This window comes from Puma concolor, chromosome B1, assembly GCF_028749965.1.
Source record: "Puma concolor isolate L17-30 chromosome B1, mPumCon1.1.hap2, whole genome shotgun sequence".
Taxonomy (NCBI): domain Eukaryota; kingdom Metazoa; phylum Chordata; class Mammalia; order Carnivora; family Felidae; genus Puma; species Puma concolor.
This window is the reverse complement of record NC_141670.1, coordinates 189,180,980-189,194,029: the sequence shown is the minus strand read 5'-3', so window position 1 is coordinate 189,194,029 and position 13,050 is coordinate 189,180,980.

The window sequence follows — 13,050 nt, the reverse complement described above, 5'->3', positions numbered from 1 at the left end:
AGAACTGGGGAGAGGGAGGGCGAGCAAACAGAATATACTCAGGTTTGGAAACGGAACAGGTCAGAGCATTCCCTAATAGGGAGTTATTGGGTTGATAAGGGATATTATGAGGAATAAAATTGGAAAGAGGGTAAGGTCAGATTTTAGGTGATCTTGAATTCTTAATAAATAACCAGAAATAGGGTCACCTGGGTGGTTTAGTCATTTAAGTGGCTGACTTCGGCTCAGGTCATGATCTTGCGGTTTGTGGGTTTGAACCCCCCATCAGGCTCTGTGCTGACAGCTCAGAGCCTGGAAACTGCTTCAGATTCTGTGTCTCCCTCTCTGCACTCCCCGCTCCCCGCTTGTGCTCCGTCTCTCTCTCTCTCAAAAATAGATAAATGTTAAAATAACTTTAATTAACCAGAAATAATAAGAACCGTTGAGCATAATCAAATAGGAGACTAGTGTGGTCAGACCAGACCTGTGGTGTAGAGCAATCAAGCATCAATCAGAAACAAACAAACAAACAACAACAACAAAAAAACCACACACACACACACACACACACACACACACACACACACACACACAAACAAACATGAAATATCCAAAGACTGAAAAAGAAGGGGAGTATTTGGAAGCTGCTGCAAATGTCCAGTTGGAGATGATCTTCTTCTTGGCTTTGACTGGGAGCTTTTTCCTTCTTATAGCTTGCTTTACCTTACACATGTTACCACTCAGAATTCCTTCTCTGAGGCATCTCTTGTGTCTCTCCTTCAACATAATTCAGATCTTCACTGGTTTCAGTATAATCAGCCGTCTCGTGTACTGAGATCCTCCCACCTCCAGACCTCCAGTCCCACAGGACTTCCACATACTGTCTCCTTCTAGTCCTATGAATGTCTCGACAAGAAAACAGGTGACTGTTTATTTTGTTAAAACCTGATTTGTATCAGGGACACTCGGGTGGCTCAGTCAGTTAAGTGTCTGACTTGATTTCGGCTCAGGTCATGATTTCATGGTTTGTGAGTTCAAGCCCCACGTCGGGCTCTGTGCTGAGGGTGGAGCCTGCTTGGGATTCTCTCTCTCTCCCTCTGCCCCTCCCCACCCTCTCAAAATAAATAAATAAATACTAAAAAAAAAAAAAAAAATACTCCAGGGGCACCTGGGTGGCTCAGTCAGTTAAGAGTTTGACTTGGGCTCAGGTCATGATCGAACAGTTCATGGGTTTGAGCCCGGGCTCTGTGCTTACAGTTCGGAGCCTGGAGCCTGCTTCAGATGCTGTCTCCGTCTCTCTCTCTCTGCCCCTCCCCTGCTCACACTCTGTCTCTCTCAGTCTCCGAAAAATGAATAAATGTTAAAAAAACAACAACCATGATTTGCTGCAGACCTATATTCTTCTTTGTTCTATTATTTATAAATTATAAAGTTTATCTCTCACCATATTTTTCTTGTCATATACCCCTTCCTTCCTCTGTCTTTGAAACCCATTGACACATGCAAGTTGCACAGAATGCCAAGTATTGGTCAAAAGACCTCATTATGAAAAACAAGATATGAGAGTCTGCTGTTTAATGCAGGGTGGTATACACATTCAAATAACTCAGTTTTATTTTATTTTATTTTTTAGTTTAAGCAATAGGGAATGACTCTTGAATTTCTTACCTCCATCCAAGATCTGGTCGTAATCAGAGTGTCCAATTCTCAACTTCATGAAGAAAAAGTCATAACTATTCACCTTCATCTTTCCAGTTTCTAACACAGGGCCTGGTGCACAGTATGTGCCCTCCAAACACTGGTTGAATGACTGACTGAAGAGAGAGATGAATGAGTTATTGTTTCTCTGGAAATACTTTATTATAACATTATAAAAATAACATTTGTACTTTGACCTTGGCCTCACAGTTTTTCCAGCAATCTCCATTGCTCTGTTTTCCCCTTATTATCTTGAACCATTTATCCACTCCTTTCCTTCGCTTTTCTGTCTCTCTCAATTTTCCGCTTCCCCTTTACAGAGCATGATGAATATTAATTATGTTTTAATATACAAAAATAGCCCCCTCATTGCCTTCGATTTTTCTTTGACTTGCCCTCACTCTTTCCTGTGTCTCTTTTGATTTCTTATTATTTTATGTGAAGCTAAATCAATGAGCCCCTTTTCTTATTTTATGTTCTCACTTTTTCCCTTTGCAACTGCTTTTTCTTTTACTTTGCTTTAACTATTTTTTTCTCATTGTCTTCAAATTGTTTATGGTCATAACTGTCACTTTATACAGGTAGCATCTAAATGCAAATATTCTCCCAGAAAAATTACAGAGTGGCAGGGGAAAATAATGCTTTGAAATAAACACTGTATATTCAATTGGTTTTCAAATCAGCACCAGCTTCACAAATGCCTAATAGCAGTCCTTGGAGAGACGAGATTAGTATGTTTTGAAATCAGAAGTTATCTTTTTCTCCTTCTCTAACTTCCCCTTCCTTTTTTTTTCCCTTTAAAAATATCATAAAGGATTCTTGCAAACAACAAAAGAGACTTTTGGCTGAAACTTTTGGCTTCTTATCACAGGGTGCATGTGTGTTGTTAGACAAACAGATACAGAAGTGGAATCTGAGAGGGGAAACATTAATTTGACTTGCAAGTAAGTCATTTCAGACCAAAGAAATGAAGATTTTTGTATGCTATCCAGTCCCTTTGTGATGTATGTGCCTTATGAAAATATTCCTAAAAGATTCAAAACCACGAGAATAATCAGCTACACTTTATTAAGGTGAACCTCTGGGTAAGTTCATGATGGAGCACAGTGTTGAGGGAAGTTGGTCTGCCTGTAGAAAGAACACAGGTTGAGACACATCAAACAAATCTGAATTCCCATTTTGACCTTCTGATCCATGTGGGTTTGGGCAAGATGTAACGTGTTTGAGGCCCAGTTTACTTATCTGGAAAATGAGGGCTTATAATTAAACTTCAAAGGGTTATATAAGAGTGAAGTGAAGGAAAATGAGGGGTTATCATTAACCTCCAAGGGTTGTATAAGGGTGAAGTGAAGCCTTGTCTATAAAGGGCTTATAAGACTAACATTTTCAGGTGCTGTAACAATTCAGACTTACTATTACTGATAATAATATACATATAGTCTATACATATACATTCTAAATAAATACTCTCCTCGGATACACAGTGATCATTCTCACATTTTTGCCTTTGAACATACATGCTGCTTTCTTTTCCTATACTGCTCTCCCTCCAGTTCATTATTTAACATAGTGAGCTTGTATTCATCCTTCAAAACCCATCTGTTCGAACATTATATCTTCAGAAAGTTTGCCCTGACCTTCCTCTTGAGGAGAACTGATTACTTTATTCATCGAATCATTAAACCAACCTTTACCCAGTGCTTTCTACATGCCAGGCACTATTGTAGTGACTGTGGAAATGGTTGTGAACACAACATTTAAAACAGATCCTACCTCTTGGAGCTTACATTCCAATAAGGGATATGAACTATAATCAAAATAAATAAGCAAAATATATAGAATGAAAGGTGGTCATCAGTGCTATCAAGAAAAGAAAGCAGGACAGAGATAACAGGACGCTAAGGCTGGGAGGGGGGAGGGGTAGTTTAAATTTAACCAGGTTGATCAGCAAAGGTATTCGAGCAAACATGCGAACGAAGGAGGAGAGTGAACCACTTGGAAACTAGGGGAAGAATGTTCCAGGCTCTCTGGAGGATCACTTTTTCTTTGTTACCTCTGTGCCATATCTACTTCTATTAATACATTTGTCAAAATATTTTATAAGTATTAAAAATTTAAATAAACTGTATTTTATATTATGTGCAGCATACATATCTTCAATTATGTATTTCAGTGTCAAAGGCTATGGAGGCAGGGACTGTGTCTTATGCGTCTCTGGATGCTTTTTATGTAGTGCAGAGTCTGGTCTTCAGCAGGTTCAAATGAATTTAACAATGATGCTAATCTTTCTGGACAGAGTGAGTGCAGAGTTTCGATTGCTGAAATAGTCCGTCAGGTCAGGAAGTTTTAGCATGGGGTGGTGTTCTGCTGTTGGTTCCTAAGCAGTGGGCATATCCCTTTCTTTTGTGTAATCGCTTCCACAGGTGTTGCTGTCTGATCCGAAGAAAAGTATCTGGGATGTTGTGGCAGCAATAGGCACCATACAATAAGCAGAAGCAATTGTTAGATTTCAGCCTTCTGCGGCAGTTCTCACTAGTTTCGTTACTTGCAGTAAGTTGGAGCCATGGCAAAAAAAAAAAAAAAAAACAGCAACAACAACAAGAACCTAAAACTAATGTAACATTGTGTATCAACTATACTTCAATTAAAAAAAGAAAGAAGAAGAGAGGCGCCTGGGTGGCTCAGTCGGTTGGGCATCCGACTTCTTCGGCTCAGGTCATGATCTTGCGGTTTGTGAGTTTGAGCCCGGCCTCGGGTTCTGTGCTACAGCTCAGAGCCTGGAGCCTGTTTCAGATTCTGTGTCTCCCTCTTTCTGCTGCTCCCCTGCTCATGCTCTGTCTCTGTCTCAAAAATAAATAAAACATTAAAAAAAAATTAAAAAAAAAAAAAGGAATTGAGCCATGGCCACTGAAGGAAGATAAGGGACCTCCTAGCAGCTGGTGTAGGTGTTGTTATGCACACAGAGCTGGGTGGGTGACATAACAGGAATGGGGTTGTGCCTAACAGAAAGTGATGTCTTGTCTAAATATCACTAGGGTAACTCAGATGCAGCTTATTTGGTCTCCTGCTCAAATGGAAGATGGAGTGTTCTGAGACAGCTATACATCTATATGTTGTGAAAAATCTCTTGATTTTTTCAATGTTGGCTACATATTTAATTTCTTTAAACAAAAAATATGCCCAAACAAAATATGCTTGGGTCTCGAATGCAGTCATTTCGAAGACTCCTATTTAGTTGAACTCCCCCATTTCACTAGTAGAGAAAATGAGATCTAGAAAAACCCAGTGCTTTGCCCAATCACAGAACTAGGGCAGAGGCAGAGTCCTGCCTAGAAGCACCAAAAATCCAGACCATCATGGCCACGACATCATGTCCTCAAACATAGAGTGCGTCTGCTTGCTTTAAAATAAACGTGCAGCTCTGATATTCAAATGCACTCATAAACATCACACACCCTTTTGCCTTCAGTTTGTTTGAAGGCTTCGTGTAGAAACAGCTTCTGTTACATCAAAGATCAAAACATCAGGATTTGGAACATTGTGTGCTCATTAGAGTTAGTGTCAAACGTATCTCCCAGGCTCACACCTACCTGCCTTGGAAGGGAAAACGGCTCATTAACTATTTACGGAAGACCCCAGGGGCTTCCTCTTGAGAGATCCTGAGCATGTAATTTTCACCACTGCATGGCAACTGCCGCAATTCTTCCACCTCTACCTCTGCTCTCAGACTGACCTTTCATAGTCACTGGTATTAGCTTTGCTGTGGGTTTCACCCACCAAATTCCTGATTCTTAAATTGGCTCCCTTAAGTTTGCTCCAGGCCAGTGCCTTTACACTAACAGCACCCTATGGAAAAGCCCCTACTCACACAATCCCTGCCATGTCATTTTTTGTTAAGGTGATCCCACAGAAATCTTTGCTGCCCTCCCAATGTTCCAGAAAAATCTGTGTGTATCTGTGTGCGTGTGTATGCATGTATGTGTGTGTAACAGAAAGAGAGATTTCAATTTTAATTGACAGACTGACTTGTTCTCAAAAGATATTTGATGATTTGAGAAAATAATAACGATACAATACCAAATGCTTACTGAACATTTTCCCAGTAATTTCAGTCTTCATCATTTGAAAACACTTATTAGCAGTTAATTGTTTAATTTGATATATTAATTAAAGAATGTATTTCTTGGTCCATTTTTAAAAGTTAGGTTTATTGAAATATAATTTACATTATTAAAATTTACTCTATTAGATTGAACAGTCTGATGTGTTTTGATACATGCAAATAATCCTAGAACCACAATTATAAGATACAGAATGATTTTTTTCCCCAAAAGCATTCCCATAAATCCTTTTGTGGTTTTTTGCCTCTTCTCATCTCCATCCCTGGCAACTAGTGTTAATGTTTCTTATTTCTATAGTCTTGTCTTTTCTACAATGCCAGATGAATGGACTCCTATAGCGAGCAGTCTTTAAAGATCACTTTTCTCACATAGCATAATATTTTAGAGATTCATCCCCAATGTTGCATCATCCCCACTTCGCTCTTTATTTTTACTGTTGAGTAGTATTCCATTGTACCAACATACCACAATTTATTTATCCATTTACAGATTAATAAAAAGTCAAGTTGTTTCCAGTCTTGTGACTCTTATGAACATCATTACTATGCACATCTGCATGAAGGCCTTTGTTTTCATCAGCCAAATGTGTTTGGCCACTCTTGGAGTAGGATTGCTAGGTAATATGTGATAAGTGTGTGTTTATCTCATAAATTAAGTGGCTATACTTCTTTCAAAGTGGCTGTACCATTTTACATTCCCACCAACACATACTTACCCCTTTTTGATATTATTAGCTTCTTTAACTTTAGGTATTTGTAATGGTTAATTACATGTGTCATATTGATTGATTGGGCCACAGTGCCCTGACATGTGGTCAAACATTACTCTATTTTTGTGAGTGTGCTTTGAATGAGATTTACATTTCAACTGGTGGACCTTAAGTAAAACAGATTATGTTCTGAAATGTGATTGGGCCTCATCCAATCAATTGAAAGTCAGAATAGAATGAAAGGCTGACCTCCATTGAGCAGGAGGAAATTCTGCCTGCAGACTGTCTTAATCTGCAACATCAGGTCTTGTTTTTTTCAGCAGACGGTTTTTGAACTCAATCTGCACTTCCTTCTTGAATATCCAGCCTGTTGACCTCTCCAACAGGTTTTGGATCTGCCAAGCCTCCATAATCACAAGAGCCAATTCATCAAAATACATCTTTATGTGTGTATGCACATCCTACAAGTTCTGTTCATCTGGAGAACCCTGAATGATACAAGGTTCTAGTAGGCTGATGATGGCATCTCATTCTGCTGTTGGCCTGCAGTTCTAAGGACTTCTGGTGATGTTGAGCTTTTTAAATGTGCTCATGGTTATTTGTATATCATCTTTTGAAAGTGTCTGTTCAAATATTTACCTAGTATTTTTTTCTTTTTTTTGGTGGAGGGCAGGATTATTTGTCTTTTCATTATTCAGTTGTAAGAATTCTTTATATTCTGGATACAAGTCCTTTATATTACATACGCCTTCCAATCATTTTCTACCTGTGACTGGCTTATATTTTCATTTTCTGAATAATGTCTTTAGAAGAGCAGAAGTTTTAAATTATGATGAGGCCCAGTATATCAATTTTCTTTCATGGCTCATATTTGGGTCCTGTTTAAGAAATTGTTACCTAACTCACGTTAGTGAAGATCTTTCCCATTGTTCACTTCTAGGTATTTTGTAATTTCAGCTCTTACATATAAGCTTATGATTCACTTAGAGATTATTTTTGTACATGTTGTAAGGTGAGGGTTGAGATTCATTTGTGTGTACACAGTTATCCAATTGTTCCAACGTTATTGTTGCAAAGGCTATCTTTTCTGAATTGAATTTCCTTTTCCATTTTTTTCTTAAAAAAGCAATTAATTGTATATTTGCATTTCTATGTATGAATTTTCTATTATATTCCATTGAGCTATATTTCTACTCTTATATCACTGGCATTGAGATTTATAGTGACTCTTGAAGCCAAATAATATGACTCTTCCACTTTTGTTTCTTTCCAAAATCATTTTGGTTATGATAGTTCTTTTGTATTTCCATATGCATTTTACAATGAGCCTGCAATTTTGCAGAAACATACTATGATTATCACTTGGATTGTGCAAAATATGTGAATTAATTTGGGGAAAATTGATGCCTTAACAGTAGTAAATCTTCCAATTTATGAACTCTACATTTCTCTGTAATTCTCTAGGATTTCTTTAATATCTCTCAGCATGATTTGGAGATTTTAGTGCATAGATCATGCACATATTTTGTTAAATATATTGCTAAATACTTCATGTTTTTAAAGCTATTACAAATTGTATTTTAAAAAATTAATTTTCCTCAAATATTTGCTTCTAATGTGGAGAAATACAATTGCTTTTTGAATATTGATTCTCTATTCTGCAACCTAGCTAAACTCATCAATTAGTTTTACTAACTTTAAAATCTCTTAGTATTTTCTGTTTGTGATTTTGTTGTCTGCAAGGACGATAGTTTAAAACAATTCTTTAAATATTTAATTGATTATTTAAGTCTTTCACTTAAATATAATATATGATATAATATAATATATATTGTAATATATTATGTATAATATATAATAATAGTATATAACAAATATACTTAGATATATTGATATATGTAGACTTTGTGCTTATATTCCTTCTCAGGTCAAATACCCTTGTATTCTTAGATCGCTGTTTTTATCGTGATGGATGCCAGATTTTGTCAAGTGCTTTTTCTGCATTTATTAAGATGATCATATGGTTTTTCTTTTCGTCTGTTGGTATAATGGTTTACATTAATTACTTTCCAAATATTGAACCAAACTTGCGTTGTTAGGATAAACCTCACTCACTTATTCATGATGTATTATCGCTTTTTATGCATTGCTGGAATCAATTGCTAATTTTTTGTTAATGATGGTTGTGTCCATATTCATAAGATACATTGGTCTGTAGCCTTTTTTCTTGAATTACCTTGATCTGTTTTTGGTAAAAGGGTAAAATTAACTTTATAATTTTTATAAATTTTTTATAAATTATTAATTTTATACAATTACTAAATTTATAATTTGTAAGTTGGAAATGTTCTATTTTTTCTGTTTGCAGGAAGAGTTTGTGCCAAATTTGTATTATTTTTTCCTGAAATATTGGTGGATTTCATCAATGAAACCATCTAGGCTTGAAGATCCCCCACCCCCACCCTGTTTACATCTGTTTGTTTGAAAGCTCTTATTATAAATTTAACTTCTTTAATAGATACAGGGCTATTTGTGTCATCTATTTCCTCCTGAATGAACTTTGGTCATTTGTATCTTTCAAGAAATTTGTTAGCCACATCTAAGTTGTGAATGTACGACTGTCATAATATTCTCTTGTTACCCTATTAATGTCTCTAGAATCAATAGTAATGTTCTCTATTTCTGATCTCAGAAATGTGCTTTCTTTTTGTCTCTTCTTTTTTGAAAAAAAATTATTTGTATAGCTAGAGGTTTATTAACTGTGGTAAACTTTTAAAAAACAGCTTTTGGTTTTATTGATTTTTCTCTATTATTTTTACCTTTCCTATTTCATTGTATATTAATACTCCTATCTATATTATTTCCTTCCTTCCTTTTACTTTGCATTTAATTTGCTTTGTTTTTTTTAGTTTCTTAAGGTAGGAAATTACAGTATTGATTGAAAAATGTTCTTCTTTTCTAATATAAATATAATTTCTAAATATAAAACTAATTTCATGCTGCAAAATTCTCTTTGAGCACTGTTTTAGATGCATTCCTACAAAACTTGAAAACTGTCTTCACTTTCATTTAGTTAAAAATATTTTCTAAAGTTCACTGTGATTTCTTCATTGACCCATGTGTTATTGGAAGTATGTTGTTTATTTTCCAACCATTTGAAGACTTTTCTTGTATCTTTCTGGTATTGATTTTTAGCTAATTCCATGAGGTCAGAGAACACATCTTTAAATGATTTAAGCTCATTTATATTTATTGAGATTTGTTGTATTTTTCAGAATACGGTCTATCCGAATGTCAGTGGAATATCTATTTACAGTGGAAAAGAATGTGTATTCTCCTGTTATTGAGTGGCATGTCCCATAAATGTCAATTAGTTCAAGTAATTTCATAGTATGGTTCACATCTTTTATACCTTTACTGATCCTTTGTTTACTTGTTCTTTCAGATACTGAGAGAAGGGTGTTGAAATGACCAAACACAGTGGTTCATTTTTCTGTGTTTTCTTTCAAGTCTGTTTTGCTTTATGTATGCAAGCTCTCAATATATATTGTATTACTTATTCTTTGCAATAATTCTTTGCATAAAACCACTATAATACGTACTATTATTATCGATGCTTTGCAGGTAAGAAAACAGATGGATGGGAAGGTTTAATAATTTTCCAAAATGGCATATAGCATATATGTCTAGGTGGAATTTGAACCTAGGCACTCTGATTCTGGAACTTATTTGTATGGTAAAGTATTAAGGAAAATTAGAAAGTTAAATAACTATGCCAAAATTGTTTACTTTTTAAAAAATGCTTATTTGTTTTTGAGAGAGAGAACATGAGCAGGGGAGGGGCAGAGAGTGAGGGAGACACAGAATATGAAGCAGGCTCCAGGATCTGAGCCGTCAGCACGGAGCCCAATGCAGGCTTAAACCCACTAACCATGAGATCATGACCTGACACTTAACCAACTGAGCCATCCAAGCGCCCCTAGGTCAAAATTGCTTAAAGAGAACAAGAAAGAACTAGGAAGCCAGTATTATGTATCACTCTGTGATTGATTATGGGTGATTTATTTCTTTTTTTACAGTTCTGTATTTTATAAGCATTTTACAACAAGCATATATAACTGTTACAAAAAGAAAATGTAATTAAATCATTATTTTATTTGTTTTTATTCCCTAGAATCATAAACAGAAGGCAAGCCATTGTGTATGTGCATTTTTAATAGATTACCATGGCATTTATCTGCCCAATAATTTGCCTTTATCCATTTAACTATATCTTTAATTTCCTTTTTAGAATGCATCCAACTTTGTTTTTAAATAATGTGCCAAATACCATTGCATATAATATTTTACTATATTTCCTATTATTTCCTTAGTATAAATTCCTAGACGTGTATTATTGGCTCAAATGTACAAGCAATCCTATAGGTTTTTTAAGGAATACTTTGTTGAGCCATAGCAAGGAACAGATCCACAGAAAGATTTCCTATATCAAACTCCAGAAAATACATAGTATTTTTGTATTTTGAACTAAGATACCTATGTAAAGAGGAAAAGGGGGGGGGGAAGAGATTCTGAGATCTCTTTATCTATTAAATATGTAACTAAAAGCCATACTTTGAGAATGCGATTTTACACAATTATCTAAAATATTTTTACGACACTTGGCATCCATACTGACATAGGGTTAGATGAAATTATTTTGAAAGCAGATAAAAAAATGGCTCTGTATACATTAGTAATCACTCTTATCTCCTTGAGCTTTGAGGACAGGTAGACAAGGGCTTTTAAATATCATAAAAAGAGAGGGTATACAGCGATAATGAGCCTATGAAAGCAATATTTGAAATTCCTAAGCTCACAAGGTACTCAAAATATTCAAATCAGGGTCACTTACTGCAATGCTTCTAGTTCAATCCAATGTTTCTGAGATGTCTTCAGATTTTCCCTTTCATTTATGCAGCTTTTGTTATTAGAGAGAGACTCCTATTTCTTGTTTTACAATTTATTCTTCTTAGTAAGGAGGCTTACATTATTCTGTTTGTTAAAAGAATAGCTGAAGAATTAGCAAAAACCAATTTTCTAATTGTTCTGTTATCCAAACAAATGTCTTCAAATTTTTCCATATTTTCTTCCATCTCCCTCCAATCCTTACCTGCCCTCCACACTCAGCCACATGACATTTGTTTGGTTTTCACGGGGTGCTAATGCCATTTATTGGTATTTCTTTTTTTATTTCTTTATTATTTTTTTTATTTAAAAAGTTTTAATTTTTAAATATTTTTAAACATTTTTAAATTTTTAAACGTTTAAAAAAATGTTTATTTATTTGTAAGAGAGAGAGGCAGAGCATGAGCACGAGAGGGACAGAGAAAGAGGGAGACACAGAATCTGAAGCAGATTACAGGCTCTGAGCTGTCAGCCCAGAGCCTGATGTGGGGCTTGAACTCATGGACCATGCGATCATGACCTGAGCTGAAGCCAGATGCTCAACTGACTGAACCTCCCAGGCACTTCCATTTATTGGTATTTCTAAACCTGATGCTAAAAGAGAGAAATTTTAAAAGTCTGCTTTTTTTTATTATCAATCATTTTTAAAAAAAAATAAAAAAATTTTTTTAACGCTTACTCATTTTTTGAGAGAGAGAGAGAGAGAGCGCGCGAGCGGGGAGGGGCAGAGAGAGGAGACACAGAATCCGAAGCAGGCTCCAGGCTTTGAACCGACAGCACAGAGCCTGACACGGGGCTCGGAACTCACAAACTGTGAGATAAAGACCTGAGCCAAAGTCGGACACTTAACCGACTGAACCACCCAGGCGCCCCTCATTATAAATCATTCTTATGATGAAAGACAGCGAAACAAAACAAAATTCTTTTCCTATAAGCTTTTGCCGGATGGTATTGTGAAATAACAGTGCTCCTCACTGTTCTTGGAGATTCATTATTGGAGTCAATTCAGTCAAATTTGTTTTATAAATTTGGACTTTGTGGTGAGTTGCTTAGCTTTTGGACTGGTGGATAGTCATACAAGGAAACCACAACCTTTTTGTACCAAGATCTACTCCCTATTGAGGTGTTAACTTTGTTCAATTTTTGGTTGGCTAATACACACATCTTCGCTCAGGCTGCCATAATAAAATAGCATAGACTCGGCAGCTCAAACAACAGACCTTTATTTCTCGCGGTTCTGGAGGGTGAGAAATCTGAGGTCAGGCTGCTAGCATGGTCAGGTTCTGGTGAGGACCCTCCTGTCGGCTCAGTTGCCTTCTTGCTGAATCCTCACAGGGTAGAGGAGAGAGAGGGTAAGCCCTCTGATCTCTTCCTATGGAAAAAAACAGTCCCATCGTGAGGACCCCACCCTCAAGATCTCTGCTAAGCCTAATTATCTCCCCAAATACCTTACCTCCACATAGCATCACATTTGGGGTCAGGCCTTTCACATATGAATTTTGGGGGCAGACATTCAGTCCATAACACACACACACACACACACACACACACACACACCCCGTATATAAAGACATACGAGTGTGTGTGTGTGTGTGT